Below are 14,835 nucleotides of genomic sequence, written 5' to 3'. Positions count from 1 at the left end.
TTCCTCTGAGACGGCTCATGTAAACAGTATCCCTGGCTGGCTGTCTCTGCACTCTGTAATGCCGGGAGGGTTAATGACAGTGAGGTCACCAGCAACTTGACAACAACTCAGAATAACCCTTTTGGCATTACAGAGTGCAGAGACGCTGTTTACATGAGCCCTCTTGCTGGGGAGGAGGGAGTTTGTTGGGTTGAAGTAAACACCTCTTCAGCAGAAAGCAGCAGCTCAGAACTGGGGGGAGGAGAGTGAAAAGATAATAACAAGTAGGGAACGAATTGTTGGTCTCTAAGAGTAGAAATGATTAAGCATGTATTTTACCTGAGCGGAATACCCCTTTGAGTGAGTATACAGGAATATATAGAACCTGGCAGGAATAAATCTATTATACTTGTATACCGGGACACAGAACTTTGCAGTAATAGATTAGATACATATGCCACAGGTAAAAAGATGTATTCCAACATATAACACAGTAATCTTATAACTGGCCCTGCAAAAAACAAACCCTTATCTATGTATGTAAATGGAAAAAAAAACACAGAACACAGCAAAGCGAAACAAAAAAAAACTTTTTGTCCCCCCAAGGTCAGAGTTAGCGGCATTCTTACTGGGCAACTGATGCTGTGATGAGACAAGACCTTGTAGTAGTAGTAGTAGTAGTAGTAGTAGTAGTAGTAGTAGTAGTAGTAGTAGAAGAACCCACAACAGGAAAATTAGGTTTTTCTGGGCAGCCGTCATTTTAGCGCCAAAAGGTGGCCGTCTATTGATAATGACGGCCGCAAATAATAACCATCAACATTATTTGTCATCTTGTTGCACAAAAATAACGGACGTTCAGGAAGGCTGCCGTAGTTTTCCCTTAGCGGGAACACTGCCTTAGGCTATGGTCACACGTAGTATGAGACCGGCTGCTACGTGACCCAGCCGGGTCACGGAACGGCCGGTCTCAGAAAAGATAATGCCGGCCGGTACTGCAGATCCTGCTGGATCATCTTAAGCGCTGCTGAGTTCTGATGCGGGTGCATCTGTGTGCACCAGCATCAGAACTCCCCACAGCACACAATGGAGCGTGCGTCCGGAACCGCTCGCTCCACTGTGTGCACTGACTGGGTTTTCTGCGGCCGCTATTCACTGAATAGCGGCCGCAGAAAACTGACATGTCAATTTTCTACAGCGCCGCTAGGGGTCCCGGCCAGGATTCCTCTCAGCCTGCAGCACCACGTAAGTACTGCAGAAATCGCGGCTGTTGTAACAACGGCCGTGATTTCTGCAGTACTTGCATAGTGTGAACACAGCCTTACTGTGTAGAGTTTCCTGTTCTGTTAGAGAGCTTATTATCTGTGTAGTCATCACTTCCATGCGGCATATTGTCGGTGGGCTGTACGTCACTGAAACTGCTTTGTCAGTCCATTCATGCTGCCAGTGACATTAAATACAGAAACTTCCAGAGCACATAGGATTTCTAGGCATACGGCACCTGCTAAGCAATTGTTCCCTCTAGTTTGTAATAAAATTGATCGGGTCTCTGGTAAAGCTTTTCATGTGCTCTTTATCAATCATTTCTTTCAGCTGGTAAATACTATAGAAAAACTTCCATCGACCTTTATAGAGAAATCCATGAAGATGATTGATGAATGAAGGCCAATACCTATTGAAGTCTAAGATCAGCAGTGTTTACAACAAAGAGGTCAGAGGTCGTCCCAATAAAGACCTTAAGCTAATTGACCACTTTAATAGTATCCAAAATTTTATCTATTAACATTATTTCCACGGTGCTGCACTTGTAAGAATTACTGGCACAAAGTACGCTAACAGTCATTGTATATTGCAAATGATGGGTTACATACAGTTAAAGGGGAACTCTGGACTGGGGTGGGGAGTTGGGAGGGGGAGGATGAAAGAAGTAACACATGCTCTGACCTCCCCTGCTCCAGCCAATGCCAGTATCCCGCAGCTCCGGTCTCCTGGTCCCAGCCACTTCTACATCTGAGTACATGACATGACATTTTAGGCCCGCTCAGACAGTCAGCGACCAAGGCGGGGGTCCCTGAGCGGGCCTAACACATCACGTCCCAGGTACCTACTCAGACACAGAAGCATCCGGGACCAGGGGACTGAAGCTGCGGGATACCGGCACCAGCGCTGGAGCAGGTCACGAAATGTAAAAATAAAACAAAAAACTTAGTGAATGTAGCTATGGTGAATGACCTCAACTATATGTATGTCAGAAAAAATATTCTTGTGAGCAGCAGTGATCTACAGATTCCTGAGTGTACTGAAGATTTATCTGGAATCTCACAAGCACGGATACACTAGCTTGGGGCAGCCACACTGGTGGTACATGTAGGAGTACATGTAGTCCTGCCAAGACAAGTGACATCACTACTCCGCACAGTGACATCTCTTAATATGACATGCCCATGTCACTGTCATTTCATTTTTCAAGAAACTTTGTAATTGGGTTTATTAGCCGAAAAATGCATTTTTATCATGAAAAAGCAGTTTGAAGCTCTCCCCCTGTCTTCATGATTTTCTATGGAGAGGGGAGGGGTGGAGGGAGATGAGGCACCAAAACAGGACAACAAAGAGTTAATTTACAGCTACATCATCGGGCTATCTCCTCTGACCTCTGAATACCGGCCTTTACACAGCTCCCACTGTGTAATCCTTTGTTCTCTGCTCTCTGCTGGCGACTAATCTCCCTCCTCCCCCCTCCATAGGTTACACAGGGCACAACTGATGTAAAAGAGTCGAGATTTCCTGATGAGCAGTGAGAGAGAAAGGGGGGACCTTGGGAAAGGCTTTTTGAATGCAGATAATGGCATATTTGCCTAATAAACCCAATTACAAAGTTTCTTAAAATCACCTGGAATATTGATTTCTGCAAAAAAATAACATATAAATAAATAAATGAAACGACTGTGACACTTTAAAACCTGTTGAAGATATACGTGGAGTGGAAAGTGATCCACAGCACTGATTCCTTCTGGGCTTTTAAAATTGATGGTTTATACATTTTAGATTGCTGGGGTCCCAGTTCCGGCACCTCCACCAGTCAGGGCTGCCAGGAGTTAGACCTTCACTGTTCTAATATTAATGGTCTCTCCTGAGTTTAAGTCACCAATTTTAAAGCCAGGATAATCTCTTTAAGGCTGGGCAACACCGGGGCAGTTTCTAAGGCTTTTTGGCAACAGGGCGAATGTCGATAAAAGCGCCCCCCCCCCCCCCCCCCCCCCCCCCGGACCGGTTCTGGGGAAAGAAGGGGGGCTTTTATCATAATTCGGGTTACTAGGAAGAAGCAGTGGTGTGTTTTACGGCATAGAACAGTGTTGCACCCCTACCAGATAATGCTCTACTGAATACAAAAATATAATTCAGTGACTCACAGGTGACGTCTTCTTTGATCTGAGGCGTCACTTTCCTTTTCCTCTCCATCTGGCCTGGACCACCATGACGACTTCTTGCAGCTGTAATTCATCTGAACCTGCCAGACAAACATCTTAGGCTCCGCACTTATCCAGCATCTTCCTTCCCTTTTCCTACCTATAGGGTCCCAATCTGTAATAATTGCATTATGGCCTGTTTGGTGCACAAAAGTCAGTAGGTGTGTGGATTGTCCCCTGTATGTAGGATCCCCTGCTGTACTTCCATATAGTAATAATGTCCCCTGCTGTACCTCCTTATAGTAATAATGTCCCCTGCTATGTCCTCATATAGTAATAAAGTCCCCCTGCATTGCCCCATATAGTAATAATAATGTCCCCTGCTGCTGTACCTCCATGTAGTAATAATGTCCCCTGCTGTACCTCCTTATAGTAAAATGGTGTTAGGTGCTGGTGGAAGTTGTGTGGGCAGCTGTTCAGTACGTTCCTCCTACACATAGTAATGGGTGTTACACCTAATCTAAAAGATTAAATAACTACCATCTAAGTCCAGTAACACAATTGATACATATTGATAGAAGTAACCATAATTCAAACATGTTATATTGTGGTGCAAGTAGTTGTTCATCAGTCGCTGCCGATGGGGCCACCACATGTTGGACGGGTTCTGATTTTGAGGCATTGTACTGGATTACAGCTCTGGTAATATGTTAGAATGAAGTAAAGAAAATCTCTCTGTTAGTCACCCAGTGTGACACATGAAAATCAGTTTTACAGTTCACCTAAATTTTCCTGTAGCCCATGCGGCATATGGGCAGGAGCTTTATTAATGTGAGTACTCATGAGCCTTGTACAAAGGAGCCGTGTTACGGTGCAGCCGTAGCACTGAGCTTTTTCCCAAGGACACCCTTGAGAAATATTTCTCTTTTCAGAACTGGATAGAAATAGGCTTTATTATGTTAGACAGGCACAATGATAGAATAGATTTCTATGGAAAGAATAGCAGTACATTTGCAAAGCGTATACAGACTGTGTAGGAAGCAAACACCATTGAGGCGAAAGACATGCTGTTAAAATTAACATGTATAAATAGCTAAGCATCTCATAACAACGGGAACTGCGAATATGAAAAGTGGCAGAAGCTCATGATCAGGACAGTCTCCAAGTAATTTAATGAATCTCGATAAAGCACCCCTCCTTCTCGAATTCAGATAATGCTGACAACATTAATACTGCTCCGGAACAAGATGAGACCATCACATAATGTCTAAATAATGCCTCCACACCCTGGTTGCTATTATTACCACCACAGACCATACAACTGACTACAGTGCAGTTACATCCAGAGACTAAGAGGGGTGTCTTTGATCAGAGTCGTTCTCTTTCTACTTAAATCTCCATCCAGCCCAGACTACAAGGACAATTTCTTCTAGTCATTACCAGTATCTTAGAAGGACTATGAAGAAAAGCATGTGCACAAAAAGGTAGCACATCAAGAAAAATCTTTATTTAAATAGCCTTACAATACACAAATTATATACAAAACAGGAGCAGTAAACCTAGGTAGACAAGCCCTAAATGCCACTCAACATTAAAAACACTAAAATGTCATCCTTGGTCCAGCTGGCGTCCCAGCCTGGACTCAACACCCTGCCTGACCCCGGACACGGCACCCTGCCTGACCCCGGACACGGCACCCTGCCTGACCCCGGACACGGCACCCTGCCTGACCCCGGACACGGCACCCTGCCTGACCCCGGACTCTGCACCCTGCCTGACCCCGGACTCTGCACCCTGCCTGACCCCGGACTCTGCACCCTGCCTGACCCCGGACTCTGCACCCTGCCTGACCCCGGACTCTGCACCCTGCCTGACCCTGGACTCTGCACCCTGCCTGACCCTGGACTCGGCACATGAGTACAATTACCAGTATCTTAGACTGAGCATTTAACCAGAATCCTCCTTAAAGAGGTTCTCCGGAAGGGGTTTATCTTTAGGATATGGCCGGGGAAGGGGTGGAAATAGAGGCTGCCGGTAACTTACCTCCCTGATTCCAGCATCGGTCCCGGATCACGCCGCCCCGTTCTCCCGTCCGTCCGCCACTTCCTGGTTTTAGCTGCAGCTTGAGATGTGATTTCTCAAGGAAGCTCAGCCATTCAGCGGTCGGAGCAGAGTCCTACCTTGGCCGCTGAACGGCTGAGCTGCCTTGAGACGTCACTTCTCAAGCCGCAGCTCAGACCAGGAAGCGACAGCCGGAAGGGAGAACGGGGCGGCACGATCCAGGACACAGCACTGAAACCGGGGAGGTAAGTTACCGGCGGCCTCTATTTCCACCCGTTCCCCGGCCATACTATGAAAATAACCCACGTCCAGAGTACCCCTTTAACTTTCTCCGATGCACAATAAAGTGTATAGGTGAAATGGGTTGAAGGAGAGGGAAAAGTGTGATGCAGAGAAGTAGGTAGGTTCTCCATTAGGTACAGTAGGTTCCCACCTTTTATCTAGGTAGGCCACTTAGCAGGTAGAAAGGTCCCCCCATTTGGTAGGGGTCCCCAGTAAACAAAATCCCCTATTAGGCAGGTCCAAACTTCTCCTGGTTCTCACAGTTTTCTAGCATTTTTCATTCTGTGCTCTGGTGCATGGAGTGTGGAAAGTGATGCCAACCTTCACACAAGCGGGCAGAAGGGACAGGAGCCTCCACCATTAATGGGCTTATCCCGAGATAAAACCGTATCATCTATCTACAGGCAAGAAGCGCGGGGGTCCGACTGCTGGGAAACGACTCATTATAAGACTGGGGTCTCTGGCCTTCTGACTGCAGCGTACCTCTACTCATGTGCTATGAAACTGACGAAGATATCCAAGTACAATGCCTTTTCAGCTTTGTCAGTCCCGTAGCGCTTGTTTCGTACTTGATAGATGCAACGCTCCCCTGATGTGTTTTTGGAAATATCTGTGGTTTGTTCCGTTAAATGTCTCATAACAAAGTGTGAAGTTTTCGCTGCCTCTCATCCCTTTTCCAAGCATGAAGCAGCAGAGACATCGCACTTTGTTACCAGCCATTTGATGGAATACACCGCATATATTTCTGTATAACACATCTGGAAGCTGCAGTGTGTTTCATGTATCTAAGCAGTGGACCCCCATGAAGGCTGGGAGGCTAATACTGGATGCTCGAAATAGAAAAATAGATAGGATTGTGCAACTTCCTGCCTGTCACCTTGAAATAGTGCAGAGAAGCAGCTACAAAGAATATACCTGGTATGTCCATACATTACATAACAGTCCATTGATTTAAATGGGAACTCTATATTGCTTTGTTTGCCCTATGGTGGCTCAGCAGGGAGAAGGAACCTGCTGGGTTCTCCCACTGATCATAACTGACTAGGTTCCCAGCCGCAGGACAGCCTGTAATGTTCTTATGAGAGTACTCTCCTGTCACATAGGGAATTCTAAGTACACCGCCCCTTTTAGTAACAGTATGCAGCTGTAGTATGAAGTGCTCTTTTATTTATTTATTTTTTAAAGGGAAACTCCAGCAAATAAATTCTTTTAAATCAACTGGTGTCAGAAAGTTGTATAGATTTGTAATTTATTCTACTTAAAAATCTCCTGTCTTTCAGTACTTATCAGCTGCTTTATGTCCTGCAGGAAGTGGTGTATTCTCTCCAGTCTGACACAGTGCTCTCTGCTGCCACCTCTGTCCATGTCAGGAACTGTCCAGAGCAGCAGCAAATCCCCATAGAAAACCTCATACTAGAAAGTTGCACTTTGCATTCCCATCCCCTTATGTTCTTATTCTGTATTTTATTTCAAGGAATTGAAAGAGGTGACAACAGAGGAAAGAAAGTTCTTGACAGAGCAAAGTGCAGGACATATCAATGAAGTACTCCATCACCTGATCTTATTTGTTCTTAGTTTTCAGCAGGAAACATGTGCAATAAGGAAGCTAAGTGAAAATGTCGTAAACTTTTTTACTTTTCTGAGTTCTGTCTATTCTTACATCTTCATAATAACATAGTAAACAAAAAAGTGAATGTATCTTACCAGGGGACCAGGCTAAACTAATGTTGAGTCTTAAATAAAGCGGCATTCCGGCTATTTCTAGGCTGCCTCTAGTTAATTGTCTAGATACAAACCAGAACTCTCAGGGGATCTGCAGTCGTCTCTGTCTGCAGCTTTCCGCATCGCTGGGGTACGGGACTGATGAGCTGCTGCTAGACATTGGTTTGGAGGAGGATGGCCTACTTTCCTGCCGCTGCCGAGACTCTGCTCCACCTCGCTCTACCTCATGCTGTGCTTCTCACATTAAAATCTGCTTCAGCTCACAGTTAACACGATAACAGTAAAAAGACAAAATGGATCATTCAGATGGGAAAAACCTTTAAGAACAGACTGTTATTAGTCTGTAGGAGAAGTCAAGGTGGAAACTCACATAATGAATGAGCTTCGCTGTTGCTTAACGCCTTGGCTTTCTTTCAACAGAGAATATATATTTGATTATTTATGCCATAGATGCAGATTCTCATCAATTATATTTATAAAGGAGAAGTCCGGTGAAAATTTTTATTACAGTATTGTATTGCCCCCCAAAAGTTATACAAATCCACAATATACACTTATTACGGGAAATCCACGTAAAGTGCTTTTTTCCCTGCACTTACTACTGCATGAAGGCTTCACTTCCTGGATATAACACGGTGATGTCACTTCCTGGATAACATGGTGATGTCACTTCCAGGATATAACATGGTGATGTCACTTCCTGGATATAACATGGTGATGTCACGACCCGACTCCCAGAGCTGTGCGGGCTGTGGCTGCTGGAGAGGATGATGGCAGGGGGACACTGAGGGACACAGGGCACTTGAGAGACACTAAGCATACCTCTGCCATCATCCTCTCCAGCAGCCACAGCCCGCATAGCTCTGGGAGTCGGGTCGTGACATCATCATGTTATCCAGGAAGTGACATCACCATGTTATCCAGGAAGTGACATCACCATGTTATCCAGGAAGTGAAGCCCTGATGCAGTAGTAAGTGCAGTGAAAAAAAGAACTTTATGTGCATTTCCCGTAATAAGTGTATGTTGGTAACTTTTGGGGGACAGTACAATACTTTTATTTTCTCTGGACTTCTCCTTTAACCAGGCAAAGTTGTGAGTATTAGCTTATTCAGGTACAATTAGGCCTTATTCCTATGTTTTGTACACAGCTCCGAAACAGTTCAAATCTTCACAGTATTGTACTGACACAGCCGTGCGGGTGTGTTACGGAAAGAACAGGAAGAACTTCCTGCTGATCGCGCTGATCCTGCTGAAAGACCTCGCTTGGCAGAATTATTTCATGAAACTTGAAATGCAGCTTATGACTATTTTCACAGTGTCTTTTTTTTTTTTTTTTTTTTTTGGCCATTATTGTCCAAATGATGTCCCTCATTATATAATAATGGTCGTTTATTTGGACTCAAACTGCCAAAAAAAGACTTTGTGGGAACATAGCCTATAAGTTTGAGTCCATTTGGAAAGCTTGTCTTACAAAACTCTCTCAGACCAAGTGACTGGTCATCCAAGGTTTCATTGTCCATAGAAGCGGCAACTATTGTCTAATAATATAAACAAATACCAGATACCCTTCATGGTGTCTTAGGGCCCTATTACACGGGACGGGACGGGACGTTATAACATTCGAATTTAAATGATTATCATTCTGTGTAATTGCAGACAACGATCTGAAAATTGTTCGTATGTCGTTGACCGTTGATTTACATGTGAACCTAAAATTATCGTTCGCTGTAATTCCACATCCGTTCACTCAAGTTCCCCATTTGTTCACTAATTGTTTAGTGTAATTGCACATTGTCCATTGTTGTGTTGGTATCAGATTGAGTAAACGATCGTAACTAACGACCATCGTTCTGTGTAATATGGTGAACGATTTCAGGTTAACGATGAACAATCTCGTTTGCGATCGTTTATCGTTAGTCATTAATCGTTAAAAATCCCTCCGTGTAATAGGACCCTAACTCCAATATACAGTATCCACATAGTTATAATAGTATGCTATACTTTGGTAGAATCAATGTTTATTGATCTGCAGTTCACCCGATTAAATTAAAAGTACTAATTCATGTTGCTTAGCAACCCGGTGACTTTTTGACTGACTGCCACTTGAACGCACTCTGCTACAGTATATGCAGAGAAGTGGTCACTGCGAGTTCCAGCTCCATACAATACGAGACTCTCTCAGCTCGCATAACATGTTGGGAAGCAGAATGTGCAGCTCCAAAATAGAGGGGGGGGGGCAATATTTATTAGAGTTTATCTAAAATTAGTTTCATTAATGCAAAGTTAGGAGCGTCGGACTTCCCTGCTTTCAACCGTCTATATAAACGTGTATGAGTATATGCTAAACAGTAACCAATATGCCGTAGAAGTAATAAGGCGTATCAGGCATCTGGGTGACGTGCCGCTTGATTACTCTCCTGGGGAGGGACACTGGAAATGACTAATTATAACGTTTCACCCCCAACAAGGGTGTCGTGTACTTTATAGAGGAGGATATTATACGGACTATTTCCTATGACTGAATAATTTATGCAAACCTTCCCTTATTCCAGAATAGTCAGGACGCATAGATACATAGATCTCAAAGAGGTTTGTGCTTTACTGGTAACAACTACTTTTCTGTGTGGTTTTTCGGATCCCTTGCTGCTTTTGCCTCAACTCTGTTGCCTTATTTTTCAAATCCGACACAACCGAGTGACTTTATGTGCTAATAACTAGAGATAAGCGAACCGGTTCGGCCGGTATGGGATCCGGTTCGGATTATTCCCAAAGTCAGAGTCCAGTCGGATTCGGATTTTTGGAAATCCGCTGCGAATTTTTTCTCTTTGCTTTCTAAAATGGCAGCCACCATTTTAGAAAGCAGAAAGTGTTCTGGGCGGGAAAAGCACTTTCCCATGATGCCCGGAACACATCCAATCAGCAGAGATCTTGCACTAGCCTACCCCCTGTGTGATGTCGGTATTGCTTTAAGAGGAGCGATGACATGACCGCACAACACAGTCTGCGCAGAGAGAGAGGAAGGAGATTGTTAGCAGTGTACAGAGCTCGTCAATGACAAAACTCTTCTGCTGCTGCACTGAGAAGATATTGTACAAAAGCAAAGACAAAAAGATTACTAGGAAAGCAGAGAGGAGAAACATAGTGATTGAGAGAGAAAAATAGAGAGGGTGAAAGATAGATAGATTAGGCATAGGAGAGCAAAGGGTGCACAGAACAAAAACGTGCTATACAGATATACAAGTACTATAGTTGGACCCTTGGAAGAGTGTATATGACATAGGTGTTTTCCTGAGGCACAAATATATACCTTGTGCATTAATACTGTTGCTCCTGCCTGGCCTCCATGTTGACTACTGCTGCTCCTGTACTGGCCTCAAATGACTATTGCTGGACCTCCACTGGCCTCCAATGACTGCTTCTGCTCCTTCACTGCATTTGTGACCTTTTTCCTGCATAGACCCTGTAATGGTGAGTTACCTACATAGACCCTGTAATGGTAAATTTCCTGCATAGACCCTGTAATGGTGAGTTTCCTGCATAGACCCTGTAATGGGGAGGTTCCTGCATAGACCCTGTAATGGTGAATTTCCCGCATAGACCCTGCAATGGTGAGTTTCCCGCATAGACCCTGTAATGGTGAATTTCCCGCATAGACCCTGTAATGGTGAATTTCCCGCATAGACCCTGTAATGGTGAATTTCCCGCATAGACCCTGTAATGGTGAATTTCCCGCATAGACCCTGTAATGGTGAATTTCCCGCATAGACCCTGTAATGGTGAGTTTCCCGCATAGACCCTGTAATGGTGAGTTTCCTGCATAGACCTTGTAATGGTGAGTTTCCTGCATAGACCCTGTAATGGTGAGTTTCCTGCATAGACCTTGTAATGGTGAATATTGAAGTCTAAGAAAAAAAATCAACTTTGAGATATTGAAAAGATAATGATGTTACCAACATGTAGAGCCCTAAATTCAACCAAATACACTACCCTCATATCATATAGATGCTTTAAACTATGAAATCCAAAATTCGGTCGAACTTTTTTAAATAATCCGGAAGTCCGGTCGGAACGAACTTTTGAAAAGTTCGCTCATCTCTACTAATAGCTTTATAATGCATTGTTTCAGAAAAATTGCAAAAGATTAGCTTTTTTTTTCTATATTTGGAATTCTCTGCTTGTATTAAAGGGAAACTCCAGTGTAAAGAAAATTTATATTTAAATAAAACTATCACCCCAAGGCACATAACTTTCTAATAGATTTACCTTAAATTTCTGAAATTTATTATAATAAATATTTGCACACACTTTACTTCTTTTGTTTTGGTGACGTTTTGCCATCTGTATCCCAGGGGGACAAACTTGCAATCTACAACCACAGCTGCTGCAGAAAGTAATGGTGTAAACCCCCTATATACACAGTGAAGAGTGAAGAAATCAATAGTACAGTTCCTTACATGGACAGAGGTGTCAGTAGAGAGCACTATGTCAGACTTCCAGCTCCCTCCTTATGTTTTCCTACATATAGTGCCCCAAATGGTAGTAATGCCCCCCCCCCCAGTGTATTGTATTGAGTAGGTAAGTGGGTTAAGAGGAGAGCTAGATCATGTAGAAAGACATGTTCCCCCAGTAGGTAATTACCCCCATTAGATAGGTGCCCTTATAGGTAGTTTCCCCAATGAAGTAGTCCCCTCATATGTAATTTCTACCATTAGCCAGGTCTCCCCCATGTATTCTTCTCTCAGTAGTTAGGCCCCCTATAGGTTCATTTCCTCCATTACCCAGGTCCCCCTTCTAGGTAGTTTCCACCAATAGCAAGGTCCTCCCGTAGGTAGTCACCCCCTCATAGCCAGGTCCTTCCTGTAGGTAGCACCTTCATTAACCAGGTCCCCCTTGTAGATGGCATCTCCAGTACACACGTCCCCCATAAGTAATAACCCTGTTCGTGTTCCCCTTGTCAGTAGTACCCCCAGTAGTAAGGTTCCCCCAGTAGGTAGTATGTAAAGCCCACACAGCTCTACAATGTTTTCCCTTCTTCCCCCCTCAGGTAGGATGTCATCATGTGCGCCTCTCCTGGAGCAGGAAAGGAACACAGCAGCTTTCCATTCTGGCTTATGACATTCTATAACCCTCTAAGTCCTTTATGATGTTCAAATGCCATAATAAGGTGTATGAAAATGGATTGTCCTGAAGAGGTCCCCTTTAACCCCGTGACCATAATCACACTCATTTATTGACATTGAAAAAATGTTATCAGATTAGATGAAGAAAAATCAGTGTGGGTCTATAATAGGAAAAGATGTTTTATAATAGTGGACATTATTCATGTATTTATTCTAAATTCTTCATGTACTTGGCTACAAGGGGAGTCTATTTCTCCTCGGGGGTCCATAACATTGGTACAAATCCCCGCAGAGAGTGATCACTGCTGTATTGCAATATGGTTTCTTTTATTGTTGTCTTAGAGAAAGTCGAGCATTTCCCCGTTTAGCGTCGGCTGTTGCCACCACCGCTGAGAATACCCTTTCAGAAGCTGCGGCTCGTAGCTTGTCTGCAGGATATCTTTGTACCTTCACAATCCAGGTGCAGGGACCAGTCATGCCATTTCAATCATGGCACGTCCTGGGAATTCGACGCCATCATAAATAATCTTGAAAAGAAAATATCTGAGAGTTCTTTGTGAGAGTTGGCCCAGTGCTGATTTTCCATGGTAACTTAAAAATCAGATGTGGTTTTTCAAGCTTCTAAAGCACTTTCAAAACAGGATTAAAACATTTTCATTTCATATTTGTTTCTCGCTGTTGTTGGCATTTCACACGTTTCTTTCCTCTGTGGTTTTATCCCACTTCTCGTTTTACTCTTCTCGTCAGCTTCTGTTTGATCCTGGCATTTTTATTCCTACTGTTTAGAATTCTGATAGGTCTCCGATTTGCCCATACATAGTGGCTATAGCTTTCAGTAAGGTGCCAAGCAATGGCTTCTTGAATGATAACCATGAGAGCCATGCAGTTATTATTCAGGCACATACTAACATAGACTAGGTAAACCAATGACGTCATGTCATAAAATGGATAGAATATGCATTGCTCTCACCTAGCCAGAATCCTGCTCCACACTGATGAGGGGCAACACCCTGAAACAGTTGTCTGTGGATGGCTACCTGGCCTTGGTTTTTCCCTTGTCATTACAATGGCTTATAGGGCCACTTAATTTGGTGGTTTCCCTACTGGAGCCACCCCTTGGATGGGTCCTTCCTGGAGGGATATCTGGCTATTCCTGTGTTTCGAGACTCTTAAATGAGGCTCCACGTGCTCTCCTTTTGCATATACATGCAATGCACCTAGGATTTCACTGCATTGAGTGCTTTAACAAGCAGCCTGCAGTGTTAACGTTTGGCTGGTCTCCCTGAGATCAGCGATCCGTTTTTTTTAATAAAAGGGATAGAAGCTTATAAAAAGAAACTATTAGTTGGTTCTGGCCCCAGTCAATGGATTTACTCAAGTGCGGATCTAAAGACAATTGCCTTGCGTATTGTTCTTTCGGCTTCTGATTCCCACTGTCTGCAGCCTCCGTGAAAAGGGAAGATACAGCCTTACAGACTGCCTGGAAAACTGGGATACAGACATTGGCATAGGCTGTATCCCAGTTTTCCAGGCGGTCCTTACGCTGTATCCACCCTGTTTACAGAGTCTGCAGACAGCGGGAATCAGAAGCTGATAGTTCAGGTTCATACGAACCTGAACTTTGGCAAATTCGCTCATCTCTAGATATGAATGAATTATCTACAGTAAAGCTAGTCACATATGTCTCTCAGGATGACAGGATAAAAAATTTTCCCAATTACTTTGAAAAATATTCTTGTGTGATATTGAATACCTCACTGTATCTGGACTCTTTTATATTCACCATTAGTGTTGAGCGGACCTGTCAATATGTTCAAGTTCTGCAACGTAATCGGAACCTGAACACTCTGCATTTGACTACCGGTGGATGAAGAAGTTGGATGCCGCCATAGGGAGTCCTGGAAAACATGGATAAAGCGATAGGCCATAGGCTATGTTCGTGCTTTCCTGGCATCCCTTGGCAGCATCCAAATTCTGCAGCGGTGGGGAATCAAACCCGAATGGTCGGGTTCGGAGAACGTTGACGACACCCGAACATTTTGACAGTTGCACTCAACACTACGGCACAGCAGCTATAGGGAAAGAATATTGAAGTAATAGAAAAAGGCTTAATAAAGTTTCTATTCCTAATATTTGGATTGTTATTGGAGTAGGGTGAGCAGACTTGTGGAGAAAGTTTCCAATGTTGGTCTTCGGGGTCATGGAAATATCTAAATCTCTTTCCTACAGGCCCCATGACCAGTGTACACGGGTGTTCCCGGGGTTT

At 43.9% G+C, this 14,835-nt stretch overlaps 1 protein-coding gene across 12 annotated transcripts in view; it reads left to right on the top strand.

The window, feature by feature from the left end:
* SRRM3 (serine/arginine repetitive matrix 3) overlaps positions 1-14,835 on the top strand; it is a 249,766-nt gene that overhangs the window by 17,035 nt on the left and 217,896 nt on the right. For 9 of the 12 annotated variants that reach the window (XR_011363240.1, XM_069971749.1, XM_069971753.1 and 6 more), the window contains 2 exons: positions 1,570-1,687; positions 7,201-7,269. The exons of 1 other annotated variant lie outside the window; for it this stretch is intronic. The gene's annotated coding sequence lies outside the window, so the exon portion shown is untranslated. The remainder of the gene's footprint in view (positions 1-1,569; positions 1,688-7,200; positions 7,270-14,835) is intronic. 2 more of the 12 variants (XM_069971751.1, XM_069971747.1) reach the window with 2 other exon arrangements.

This window comes from Dendropsophus ebraccatus, chromosome 5 (genome assembly GCF_027789765.1).
Source record: "Dendropsophus ebraccatus isolate aDenEbr1 chromosome 5, aDenEbr1.pat, whole genome shotgun sequence".
Classification (NCBI taxonomy): Eukaryota; Metazoa; Chordata; class Amphibia; order Anura; family Hylidae; genus Dendropsophus; species Dendropsophus ebraccatus.
Note: the sequence above shows the minus strand (reverse complement) of the source record. Positions and strands in the feature narration are given on the sequence as shown.